General features: G+C 51.6%; 1 protein-coding gene across 1 annotated transcript in view; it reads left to right on the plus strand.

Annotated features, from left to right (window-relative positions):
- Positions 1–13718, plus strand: part of LOC144772944 (eukaryotic translation initiation factor 1A, X-chromosomal) — a 97188-nt gene that overhangs the window by 46763 nt on the left and 36707 nt on the right. The window lies entirely within an intron of this gene.

The following is a 13718-nucleotide window of genomic DNA, read 5'->3' on the forward strand; positions in this document are numbered from 1 at the left end:
GCCACTCGCACATGCCGCCACTCGCACATGCCGCCACTCGCACATGCCGCCACTCGCACATGCCGCCACTCGCACATGCCGCCACTCGCACATGCCGCCACTCGCACATGCCGCCACTCGCACATGCCGCCACTCGCACATGCCGCCACTCGCACATGCCGCCACTCGCACGCGCCGCCACTCGCACGCGCCGCCACTCGCACGCGCCGCCACTCGCACACGCGCCGCCACTCGCACACGCGCCGCCACTCGCACACGCGCCGCCACTCGCACACGCGCCGCCACTCGCACACGCGCCGCCACTCGCACACGCGCCGCCACTCGCACACGCGCCGCCACTCGCACACGCGCCGCCACTCGCACACGCGCCGCCACTCGCACACGCGCCGCCACTCGCACACGCGCCGCCACTCGCACACGCGCCGCCACTCGCACACGCGCCGCCACTCGCACACGCGCCGCCACTCGCACACGCGCCGCCACTCGCACACGCGCCGCCACTCGCACACGCGCAGCCACTCGCACACGCGCCGCCACTCGCACACGCGCCGCCACTCGCACACGCGCCGCCACTCGCACACGCGCCGCCACTCGCACACGCGCCGCCACTCGCACACGCGCCGCCACTCGCACACGCGCCGCCACTCGCACACGCGCCGCCACTCGCACACGCGCCGCCACTCGCACACGCGCCGCCACTCGCACACGCAACGCCACTCGCACACGCAACGCCACTCGCACACGCAACGCCACTCATCCATTTGAAAAACGAAAAATTTCAAACTCTTCTATTGCGAGACCTATTGCATTTTCAATGCTTGTTTTCTTAGTTTCCTGGCTCTCTTGCCCAGATGTTTGAACTGTATGTACCTTGATCTACCAGGTTGATTTACTGTAAGGGCATCTTTTAGTAGATTTGTTAAAAAGGGAGCCAAAGGTCCTACTTGCGAGCCCTCCCTTGAATCATAGTTTATCAATTCCTTTGCCCTATTGGCTATTTTGGGGAGCGAGTTACTTGACCATCTTAGGCGCTTCAAATTGATCGTTGTTGTTTGTCCTACCTCTGGCGCTGTTGTGTGTCCTTGTAGGGAAGTTATTAGTTCAAGACGTTGATACGAATGGTCACTTTTCGTGGTGTATTTGATGGAAAATTCCTTTGTTTGGGCAAGCAGTGGTAGAGTAGGAATTGTGTAGTCTATTTTAGACAGGGAGTACGGGCCATGATATGTGCAGGTCGTAGGTCTATCCTGCAGGTTCTTCCATTTAATACTCATACCAAGATGTTCTAGGTCTGTCACTGATTTCGGTCCACTTAGATCATGTTTTTTCAGAGTTGAATGTTTTTGGGGTTGTATTGCCCATATTGCATTTGCTGTTGACAAGTGATTATCTTCCTCTGGTGTGTATATTACATTTGAATTAAAATCTCCAGTTACAATTGTTTCCCATGTTGTGTTTTAAAACCTTATTTCTATTATTGCAGTTGTCAATTATTGAATAAGACATTTTTGTTCTCTCTTTTGGATGTGCATAGAGATTAATGATGATGATTGTATTACCCGATTCTTTGTGTCCCAGGTCCATTTTTAAAATGTGCATGTCTGTTGAAGTAGGCATTTGGGTAGATTTGATGTTAAGCTCAGTAGACCTGTAGACGGCAAGGTCACCCTTTCATCTGCTGTATCGTTGAGATCTTATTGCTTTCACATGATGGAGAATGTAGCCTGCTACTTGGACTGGGGTGATCAGCCATATTTCTTGAAGGGCTATACATAGTGAACTATTGTGCAGTTGGTGCTTTGCCCCTGCAGTGTTCCACGATAAGAGTTAATGAAGGCTGCTGAACTGTGCTTCTGTTGTAGAGTCAATCTCTTTTGTGGTGCCATCAGGAGTCTGCCATGCTCGAACTGAGTCTTGCCTCGTATATTTGATTGACTAATTGTCTCCCACTGTAGATGCTTTCTAGCCTTCCTGGCACATTTTCTCTGTCTTTTTATTTGATAAAGAGCCAGTGGATTAGCTTGATCTCTTTGGTGGTTTATTAATTACTCAGTTGAGACTGGATTGCTGTCAACAAACGCTAGGTGGCGATGGTGGATTTCCTTTGTTAGGTGTTGTATAGTTTTTACAGGGTTCTTGCACTAGGTTGCCGATCTCTTGCATATTTTCGTTTGGTGATGTTTCTAGAGCTTTTTTTTCCCTCCCGTTTTTAGGTCGAGCCTAGACGAAAGCAAAGCTTTTGCTGTCTAGAGCGAGACAACTTATATTATCACTTTTGGGGGAATGTGGACAGCAGACTGACACGCGCTTCTCCTGCCGGAGATTTGACCTCGTGGGCGCGCTTTGGCGTCTTGGCTGCTTGTAACGTGCATCGCGGTAGGCGCTCTACACTGACGCATGCGCACATACACAGGCACACGCATACACGGACACACACACACTGCATACACACACGCACCCCCCCTTAAACAGACCCACGCGCACACAAAGACACACACACACAGACACACTCGAACACACGGCAACTGTATATATTTAATGCTAAATTTAAGAGTTGCTGTTTTTTTTTTTTTTTAGAAGTAATTATAAAAGTAACCATATTTTGTGCGGAATGTGGCTGACGATGCTCAGTTTGCAGGCAGCACTTCACATTGTATTGTGGCTATCTCGTTCCTGCACTGGCTGGATGCCACGTTTTGGGACACGTCTGACTTCAGACTAGTGAGTTCCGGACCGCTGCCGGTTAAAATAAATACATTTATGTATTTTATTGCGGTTTTATATAGCGCGAACTGGACCCGAAGGTGTTAGAGAGCTATGCATGAGCAACAGTTATGTTACACAAGGCCACATTTATTTTATTTTGGTAGGAGATTGATTTACCTAGAATCACAGGCTGTTGATTGCACAATCCACAAATAATACATGTAGCGATAAAAAAAAACGAATACGTTCTTGCTTTTTAAGTTCGGTCGAGTCGTTTAAAAAGCAATGGTGATAGAAACTATTATTTTTAAAATTAGAGAATTTCTTTTACGTAATTGACACACTCGTGGTACATTATTAATCCCAACGGAAATTGTTTTATTAGTGCGTTCTTAAAACGGAGAAAGTGCCCAGTCCCCCACTTCGTTGACACAGGTCGGTGTTCTAAACGTTCTGTCAATATAGGATTGAACACGACAAGGGTTCCAATTTCCATAAAAAGACAGTGTTGTCCTTTTCTTGTGTGTATTCCCCTCGAAAGTAAACGTGATATTCATATGATGTACGTATCCAATATCAACAGAGCATACTGCTAAAAATATTAAGGTAAACCACCTACTACACCCTTTTCTAAGGAAAGTTGAAATGCTTTTTTCTCGATTGGCCTCCCTGGCCCGACGTAAACTCCTTTGAATGGTTGAGCTTCAGCCAATCCCAGAGGTGAGGGATAATTTCAAAGAGACTAACAGTGAAAACAAACAGAGGCCTGGCACGATCAGCCGCCATCTTTGTAAATGAAACCGAGCCCATGGGTTGAAAGGAAAAATTGTTCAGCTATCAATAGAGCGCGATACCGTACGCTCGTATTGCGCACATCTGAGCCGTCAACCATTATATCAAAAACACATCTTTATATGTGTAGTATATATGAATAATTAACATCATAACATTGCACCAATATTTCACTTCTGTTCTTGGATTTTCGTCACAATAAAATACACTGAACATAATCTTCACAAAAGGTACTTACAAAAATGTCAGCTATTGCCATTATAAATGACAATAACTTTTAAGTATTAATTATGAAAGAAATAAAAGCCATTGTTGGTTGTAATTTCAATACTTCTAAGTCACGTAAGTACAACACATATTGCATTGCAAATGCTATAGGTGTCACATTTTTTCAAAACTGTATTTATTAGAAGGTCAAGCAATCAAGTGTACAGCTCTCCAAGAGCAGGAGAGCACGTCAATATGCAAATTACAGCAGAATATACGTATGGCTCAAACCTATGACTAACCCCTACCCGCCCCATTATCCCCCCCACAACTGCAACAGTCCCAACTACCCACCCCTTATCCCACCCCAACCCGATGCACGTGATCACAATCAGCTGCAGTATACAAGAGGAAACATACTAAGTGTCTTGGAACTTTCCAGGCCCCGAGGTCTCAATCATCGGACAGATCATCATTCGTTTCAGCGGGAGGATCCAATGTCAGGTCTCTGTAGTCCGCCCACCGCTTCCAGATCCTGTAATGTTTCCGAGGGCAGCCCCTGGCTTCAAACACTGGCTTTTCCAGCCCCATGAGGAAGTCTAAGCCCGCCTTCCAAGCGTTAAGCGGGGGGGCGCGGTCACTCTTCCAGGCCCTCGCCAGATCCCTCTTGGCCACAACAAGGCCTAACAGAAGGAGATGGCGCTTATAGATGTTACCACCCACTTGATCCAGGATATGAAGAAGACCCAACCTAGGTGTACGAGGTAGCACCCATCCCAGCACCTCCGACAGGCAGTCCCACACTCCACCCCAGAACCGGACCAGGCCCACACACGACCACACAGTGTGCACCAATGTGCCTCTCTCAGCCCCACAGCGCAAGCAATCAGGGGAAGCAATCAGGCCCGCCCTCCACAGTCTCTCTCTAGTGTAATAGGCCCGATGTAAATATTTATATTGTATGAATCGCAGCCGCACTGCTATAGCTGTGCCCCGGGGGGATTCCAACGCTTCTCTCCAGTCATCCTCATCCAGCGGACCAACATCCACCTCCCAAGAGGCCTTCAGCGACACCAGGGAAGAGGAGCAGTGAGTGACCAGTGTTTGGTAGATTTTCGAGACTTTTTTATCCCCTAGGTCTCCCATGAAAAGCTTAGCCTCCACGGGGCTAAAGTCTGGAAGCTGGTCCAGCTCCACCAGACTCGGCGCCAGAGCGTGACGAAGCTGTAGGTACTTAAAAAACTGGGTCGTAGGCATCGCAAATTCGGCGCTGAGCGCTTCAAAGGATTTAAGGGTAGTCCCGGTAAGTATATTACCAAGTGACGAGATCCCTATGGAATCCCATCCACCAAACCCCTGCAGGGAAGCCAGTGCAGGGAGCTGCCCGTTGTTCCACAGCGGAGTTTCGGCCGTCAGCCGTCCCCACCAGCCCATTCGACGCAGTGCCTGCCTCCATATCAGGAAGACCACTTGAGTCGCATGCGGCAGCGACTTCCGCCGCCTGGCCGAATACAAGAGGGTATGGAGCGTGGCACCTCCCATCAGAAAATGTTCTAGGGCATACGCCGGATCATCACGGCCACCGTACCACCACTCATTTAAGACCAGCAAATGAGAGGCTTGATAGTAGGACAATATGTCTGACGTCGCGAGACCTCCACAGTATGTGGACAAAAAGCAGGTCCGCAGCGCCACCCTAGAAGCACCCCCAGCCCATAGAAACCGGCCCAATAAGGAGTTTACACGCCGGAACCACTGCGGGTCCACTCTGTACGGATGGTTTTGTAGCTGGTATAGCAGTCTAGGGAGGGCCACCATCTTAAAAATAGCAGATCTGCCATAGATATTCAGAGGCATGCGCGACCACGTTTTGACGTCGGATTGAACCCTGTCCCACACCGGTTGTACATTACGCTCCCACGCAATATCAGCAGACTCCGACAGGAAGACTCCGAGATATTTCAGGCCACCGATCGCCACCTGTAGATCCACTGCCCAAGGAGACACATCGCGCCGGCCCCCTAGTATCCAGAGAGTCGATTTACGCGGGTTAAGGTAGAGTCCCGAGACGTCCCCGAAAATGCGCATTATCTCCAATATACGCGGGCCTGAACGATCAAGGTCTGTCAGAAAGAAAAGAACATCATCCGCATACAGTGCGATTCTGTCCGTGAGGCTCGCACTCCATACAAAGCCACGAAGCTGCGCGTCAATGCGCACCCAGGCTGCCAGCGGCTCCATGACTAGCGCAAAGAGATACGGGGACAGGGGGCACCCCTGCCGGGTCCCCCTAGCAATCGGGAATTTCTCCGAAATGGCGCCCGAGACACGTACCGAGGCTGTGACGTCGGTGTACAACAGTTTGACATAAGAGACAAAAACCGGACCTAAGTTGAGGCGCGGTAACAGAGCAAATAGGTACGTCCAGCTGACAGAATCAAACGCTCTGTCGATGTCTGCCAGTAGGAGCGCCGCCCGCTCCCCAGTCGCCCCCATCGCACCCACCGCTACCTGTGCCCGTCTGATATTGTGCCTTGTCGCTCTGCCCGGCATAAATCCCGCCTGATCCGGGTGGACCAGCTCTGCAACATACGGGAGAAGACGATTTGCCAACGCCTTAGCCAACAATTTGGCCTCAAAATTAATAAGGGAAATCGGGCGATACGACTCGTGTCTGTCAGGGGGCCTGCCCGGTTTCAGGAACACCACTATTTCAGCGTGACGCCAGTCATCCGGCAAGCAACCACCTTCCCGCGCCGCCTCCAAAGCCAGCCGATAGTGCGGTCCCAGCTGCAAATGAAATTTCTTGTAGAATTCACTGGGAAAGCCACTCGGTCCAGGCGCCTTGCCCGTGTTAAGTTGTCCCAGCGCGTCGCCCAGTTCCTCCGCCGACAGGGGAAGGTCTAGAGCTGTCTTGGCCTCATCCGATATCACCCGGGGGGGAAGGTCAGCTATGAATTTGTCAATTGCCTCCGGTGGGAGACAATCACGCGAAGCGTATTGTACCCTATAATAGTCGGCAAAACTCGTCGCAAGCGCTGCAGGGTCCGTCATGGCAATCCCCTCCCCGTCGGTAAGGCCCGGCAGAGAGATCGGCTGTAGAGTTTGCTGACATAGTCGGTGGAGCATAGTGCATGATTTGTCGCCCCACTGGTACACCCTACTCCGCGTGGCCAGCCAGGCTTGCCGAGCCTCGTCCAGTAGGATCGAAGCATAGGATCGCTGTGCCTGGAGAAGTAGCCTGAGCGCCACATCTCCTGCATCTCCACTACACTGCCCCTCCAAAGCTCTCACCGCAGCCGCAGCCGCTACAGTGGCCTCCTGACGCTTCCGACGGGCGGCAGCACACCAGGCGATGTCCACGCCCCGCAGCGTGGGTTTCATGGCCTCCCAGACCGTCACGCTGTCCATGTCTTCGGTCAAATTCTCCCGCCAATATTGGGCTATCGCACCGCGCATGTGGGTCGTATATTCCGTCCGTTGGAGATGCCACGAAGACATCCGCCAACGGAACGGCTGATGGGATTTACACAGTGCAATCCGCACTGCGACTGGGGAATGGTCCGACAATCCTCGAGGTTGGATCACGGCCTGCTTCACCCTATCGAGGAAGGCCCCGGGTACAAACACACAGTCCAACCGGGAAAAGGAGCCATGCACCGCCGATACATACGTGTATTCACGTGTCCTGGCATGTAGATGTCGCCATGCATCCACCCAACCTAGCCCATCGCTCATCGCTCTCAGACGCGTAGGGGTAGGCGCCCCCGCGGCCACCTGCATTCTCTGCCTGTCCAGACTCACATCCATCACATCATTCCAGTCACCCCCTATTACAGCCAGGCAGTCCGGGATATCGGCCCACAATTCAAACAGTCGCTCCGCCAGAGACCACTGCAGGGGAGGGGGAGCATACACACTGCCGAACACCACAGGTTCCACACCAATCATGCCCCTGACAAACACAAACCGACCCTGGGGATCAAGCCAACTGCGCTCGTGAGTATAAGACAAGCGTCGATGAATGAGGACAGCCACCCCTCTCGACCCCCTGGTAAAGCCTGCATGGAACACCTGGGTATAACCAAAACGTTGTAGACTCAGTACCTTCGTCCCTAACATATGTGTTTCCTGCAACATGACATCCGCCGAGTCCCTCTTACCCCAGCGCAGTACTGCTCCCCTTTTAATTTTGTCCAGCATTCCCCTGACATTCCAACTAAGAATCCTCATGGAGCCACGAACAGGCGCCGTCTCCGGGGAATCACCCATAGTCTCGGTGGGAGAGCATCTGGAAACCCTCGGACCTAGCCCAAGCACCTTGCAGCACAAAAATCACAGCAGCAAAAATCACGTGCATCCCCACCCAACTACCCTGCACCCCCCCCACCCCGTTCCCCAGCACAACATCCCCAACTACCAAACCCCCGCCTATCCCCCCTCCCCCACCCCTATACCTCATGAAACAGTGAAGTACCTGTCGCGGCATAAAGAGCCCCGGGCCCAAAACAGAGCGCCCAAAGCCCCCAGGCCAATGGATCCCCTCACACACCCCAACTAACAGTACCTCCCCTTAGGGCCCCCCTCGAACACGGGAGGAATAGGCCGCCCATGGGTCAGCACCCCGAACCCCATTACTCACATGTGGCCCACCGCTTAAGCGCAGCGGGACAGAACTACTACAAACATCGCGCCCCCCCCCTGTGTGTCTAGCCACGGCCCAGACCACTCCACACCATGTGCCAGCCCATCAAGCAGTAGTGTCACCCCTATGGCCACCAGCCAAGGCGAGACTCGAATGACGCTCAGGAGACAAGAGGGGGCCCTACGATCCTCAGGTCCCAGTCCCAGACTGAGCAGTGTCCGACTGTGCACCATCCAGCAGGTCACCCCCGGATTGGGAGCGGCGCCGCGACCTAGACTTCCCGCGTCTCCTGCTCCTGCTGGAGGATTCGCCCCTCTCCGGCGATGACCCACGCGATGCTCCAGAGTTCAGGCCCGGCTGGGCATTCGGTCGGATCCTGACTGTCTCATCCGTCCAGTTAAACACCGCCTCCGGGGTGTCAAAGAAGTGGGTCTTGGAATGAAATACAACACGCAGACGAGCAGGGTACAAAAGTGAATACTGAATTTTCAGTCCACGTAACTTGGCTTTCGCATCTTGGAAGGATCGGCGCTGCTGCTGCACCAGCCTGGTATAGTCCGGGAAAATCATAATCCTGTGACCCTCGAACGACAAGTCCTCCTTCGCTCTTGCTTCCCTAAGAATAACGTCCCGGTCATGAAAGTTGAGGATCTTGGCGATGACTGGACGTGGTCGCTCTCCCGCCGGCGGTTTCTGCGCCAGGGCCCTATGGGCGCGTTCCACTACAAAGCAGCGTGATAGAACGTCCGGGGGAAGCCAACTCTCCAACCAGTGCGTCAAGAACACATCCATGGACCCCTTCTCACAATCCTCTGGAAATCCAACAAAGCGCAGATTGTTCCTTCGCGCCCTCCCTTCCGCATCTTCGACCCGGAGTGCCAGCCCCTTTTGAATCCTGGCCATGTCCTCCACCTTTTTCTTTAGGGCCACCACATCATCTTCCACCCCGGTAATCCGAGTCTCGGTTTCGGTGATGCGGGCCACAGCATTGCGGAGATCTTGACGCAGCAGCATGACATCGGCTCCAACCGCGCCTATTTTGGCATCAAGCATGTCCCTGGATTGCGTAATGGCGGCCATTAGGGCCGCATTATCAGGACCTGTGCCCTGGCCACCCCCGGAGGCTCCGGATCCCCCACCGGGTCCCGTGAATTTATCAATCGGCCCATGCTTGGCAGGACCAGTGCCGCCCCCACCTCTCGTCATGGTTAGTGGTAGGGAAGAGGGCCTCTCAGCCACTGCGGTGGGTCCCTCGTCGACAATAATTCAACAGCAGTGTCCACTCCGTGGGCCAAGGAAACACCGTCAGGGCCTGAACTCCGTCCCCAATGAGCACCCCCAGATCACGGGCACCGCAGCCACACTCCGGGCGGCCAGCCTCGGCGGGAACGCAAATAGGACATCCCCGTCACCTGCTCAGGGCCTCCAAGGTCTCTGTTCGGACCGCACCCAGGATCTGCGAGCCAGTATAGTTTCAAGTACAGTTTCAAGACACTGGGGCGTCCTGGCCACCCCACCCCTCACTCGTGACCACAGCAGTAAACGATGCAGGGTAGGTACTCTGGTCGTCAAGCTGGATAGCCCTGAGCACCCCTCAGGCCACACGTCTTGTCGCGGCGCCTTAACGCAGGTCCACCAGGGAGGAGGAGGAGAGGGGGGGGGCACTCACAGTTTGACGCGGACCGTCCGTGGAAGACTTCCAGGCACCACTCGGACAGCAGGCTCGTCCCTCCAGGCGTGTTCGTGAGCCCCACTGAACAGCACTATGCAGCGTCGTCGATGCACCATCCGTCCACCTCACCAGCCAGCACCGTGAAATCTGTCCCAGCACACCAAATTGGACGCGGCGCTCGACCCTCCAGCGCCCCGGTTGCACTTCCGTCTAGAAGCCAGTGAGGATACAGCCCGGCCGGGGGTCGCCAAAGTCCAGGCCACAATGTCCCCAGGGCCAGGCCAGCCACAGTCGCACTCGGATGCCCCAGGTGCCCAAAGCAGGATCCAGCCGGAACTTGCTCCGACGTGCCGCAGATTGCAAGTGGCCTCGGGCCAGGCCAGGGGATGTGTGCCGCAGGGCTTACTGCGTGAGCAAAGTCGAGTCCTCCAGGCAGCCGGGCCCCTGCCACAATCCACCCCCTCCGTGCTCCTCCTGAGGTGTGTGCCCAGTGGTCGTCGGGCGCGGCAACCGCCCCAGCAACATCAGGGGTGGGCTTCAGCAACCCACCGTCATCCGGGTCTGGGCCGGCCCGGGGCCGCGAAAATCGAGGTCCCCGGCTGCCCTGGGTCTGTACAGGCCGCCGCGCCTCTCCGCCGTCACAGGGTCACCCCAAAATATGGGACAGCTCCACTGGGCCCCACAGCAGTGTCCACAAGCTCCGGCGGTGCCGCCTCTGCGCGGGGGATCACCCGACCGGCCCGACCACCGGCCGTCGGCGTCCGACCCTGAAACTCGAGGTCCCGGCTCCACTCGTGTGCACCAGGCCGCACCACGCCGCCGGCAATCCCGGGTCACCGGGACGGCAAGGAGAACGGGTCGGCACACCGGAGGGATCCGGACACCGCCAGGAACACTCTCCACACAGGGAAGGCAATGAGCGGGCTCGGGGGCCAGGATAAAAGAGCAGATTATGATCGGGCCGGCGGGAGCTCCTCTAAGCTGCGACCGCCATCGACGCCCTCCAAGCCACGCCCCCTATAGGTGTCACATTTGCCAAAGTTAAAAATATTGGCATTGTAAATGACAAAGCTATTACTTTAGCTATTTTCAAAACCAACACATAAATAAAAAATGTGTCATTTAAAATACCAATAGCTCAAACTTTCCTAATGCAAGACCTATTGCATTGCAAATGCTTGTTGTAGTTTATTCTACAGTGAACCATATGGCTCAAGTGATGGGTTGCTCTGTTTGCCCTCATTCAATATGCTAATTTAGATGGTTGGAACGTCACATAATTTGTCAACTATTGGTCCACATGCGCAATGGTTTGCTGGTGTAATGGCGGCCGTGTGGTTTTTCTGTGTTATGCGTTCCGCCAATGTTTCAAGTTTTGAATTTATGCCGGTAATATGCCCTGCTATGATGTACATTAAATTAATCTGGATATCCAATTTATCCGACTGCATGTTAAGAACACTATTTGAAGATTGCAAAGTATTTATTAATAAAGTGTACAGGTTTAAAAGATCGTCCACTTTTATATCCGGTTTATCCTTATTTTACTTTGTCACTCTTTGGAGTTCCACTCTTTTGTAGCTTAACAGAACTATATAGTCGGCATGTGATAGATGTGTAACAGATAGTGTACCCAGGCGTGGAGGATGCAAGTGGTCTGTTCCTTTGTGTCACTTATCACCTTTAGTAATCCAGCTCTGTCATGCATACCATTGTAACTGTACGTTTGGGCCTGTTTTTCTCTGATGCAGCACTTTAATTTTTCTATGGGAAATTGAACAAGGAAATATGTTTTTGTAAAATGCCCCCCCTCCCTCCCTCAACTTCCACCAAGCCATCTCAAAATGTTTCACAGAGGAGCTGAGTTTGCAAACTTTTTGTGTGGAAAGTTTCCTGAAGATTCGGCAAACGGCCAAGTTATTAGCATACCAAAATATCTGTTTCCAATGGAAACCTTTTTCTAACTACACAGTGGCAATACACTTATTTATGTATGTATGTCATTTTATATAGTGATCCTTCTCTACCTCACAGATTCTGAAAATACGGAATATTGACCCCTTTCTAGTAGCCACATCACCAGGCTGTGGAGACGGTGGCCACATATAGAGGACTTAGTAATGAGTCTTTAAATGTATTTCTGGTGGGGTATAAACCAGCACTCTACATAGACTATTAAAGTGATTAATTCCAGTGTATCCCTTTCCATACATATTTTCCAGACTAAATCTATCTGAAGTTGGCCTTCTTAATTCCCCTGCGCAGCGTGCTCTAGATATGTGCTGTACCATCCACGCTTTAGGTTTTACACTTGGCGCAGGGATTTTTGGTACTCATGTGATCAGCTCCACAGTCAACAACCCAGGTACTTCATACCTGTAGTCTCCTTAACTTTTTCAGGGCCAAGTCATAACTAAGTAATTCAGTAAAAGTGCCATACACTTGACTGTCTTAATTGCATCGCAGATGACTACTTTAAAATATCCCCAGTGTGTTGTACAATCCTCCACCAGACCTACATTTTCCCTAAAGTTATGATCCATTTTATCCCTGACCATGGTTTTGGAAGCCAGATTGTTCTTAGCCAGAATATAAAGTTTCCAGAAGGGGGTTATCGTAAGGTGTCTACTCCATGACTTTGCCAGTAGTTGGTGGTTGTGAGTGGATATAATCTTGCATAAATATTCTACACTTGTATAACATCCCACCATCACTACTTTTACCAGGAAATAATTGTCATGTGGAGTAAATGAATCCATAGAGGAGTCTTCCTCCCCATTTTACGCAGCCAGAGACGTGATGGCCATTCTTTCATATCTAATTTGGCTTTATCCCCTAGATGTCCGTGGTGTGAGGACCTATTGAGGAATTAGTCTAACATGTAATCCAACTAAAATCAACCCACAGTAATGCTGAGTGGTTTCAATATTCAGCCACTATTCTCATCCTAATATGCAGGAACTCGTACGGGTGAAAATTAGGTGCCTAAATACATATTAACTTGACAGGATACCCATAATCACTTAATACCACATAATGAGCATTCTTGTTTTGTCTAGATTTTCAGAATTTCAAATGGCAAGTCTGGCTTCATGCAAATGAACACCCCCCTGGGCATAGCAAGGGGCGGTAGAGTGTAATTGACTCCTGGAATTCTCTCTCCCCCCCCCCCCCCCCCCCCAAAAGCAATTCATGGGATTTGCTTAATGTCTCTCAAAGTCGGGAACATACGTTGGTTAAGATGGAGCATTGGCACAGTCCATAATATACGTTGAGGGCACCATCGCAGCAATCATACAATTTAAAACCTGCACACCGAATGCAGTTCTTACGCGCTCAGTTATACTAATAAGCGAGAGTACCTAAAAGCTCAATGTCATGAAGTACCACACTATAAAACAAATTAAGAATACCTTACTCTGTTTTCTCATGGATAATATGATCAGAAAGATAATTTGTGTATAACGCAGAGAAAACAGGGGTTCTACCAGCTCAATTCTAAAGCTGCTCTGTCAAACCGAGTCACCAGGATCTCGGGGTGTATATATCACTTAAAGACAGCATATTTCAAAAACGGGTGAAACCACAAGCATAAGAACAACCGGCACAGCATGGATTATTCATACACGGCTGACCAATCCTCATCAGTTAGCAAAGGGTTCCCATCAAATTGACTCAATGATCAGTCCTATCATT

The sequence above is a fragment of the Lissotriton helveticus genome, chromosome 8 (genome assembly GCF_964261635.1).
Source record: "Lissotriton helveticus chromosome 8, aLisHel1.1, whole genome shotgun sequence".
NCBI classification, from domain to species: Eukaryota; Metazoa; Chordata; class Amphibia; order Caudata; family Salamandridae; genus Lissotriton; species Lissotriton helveticus.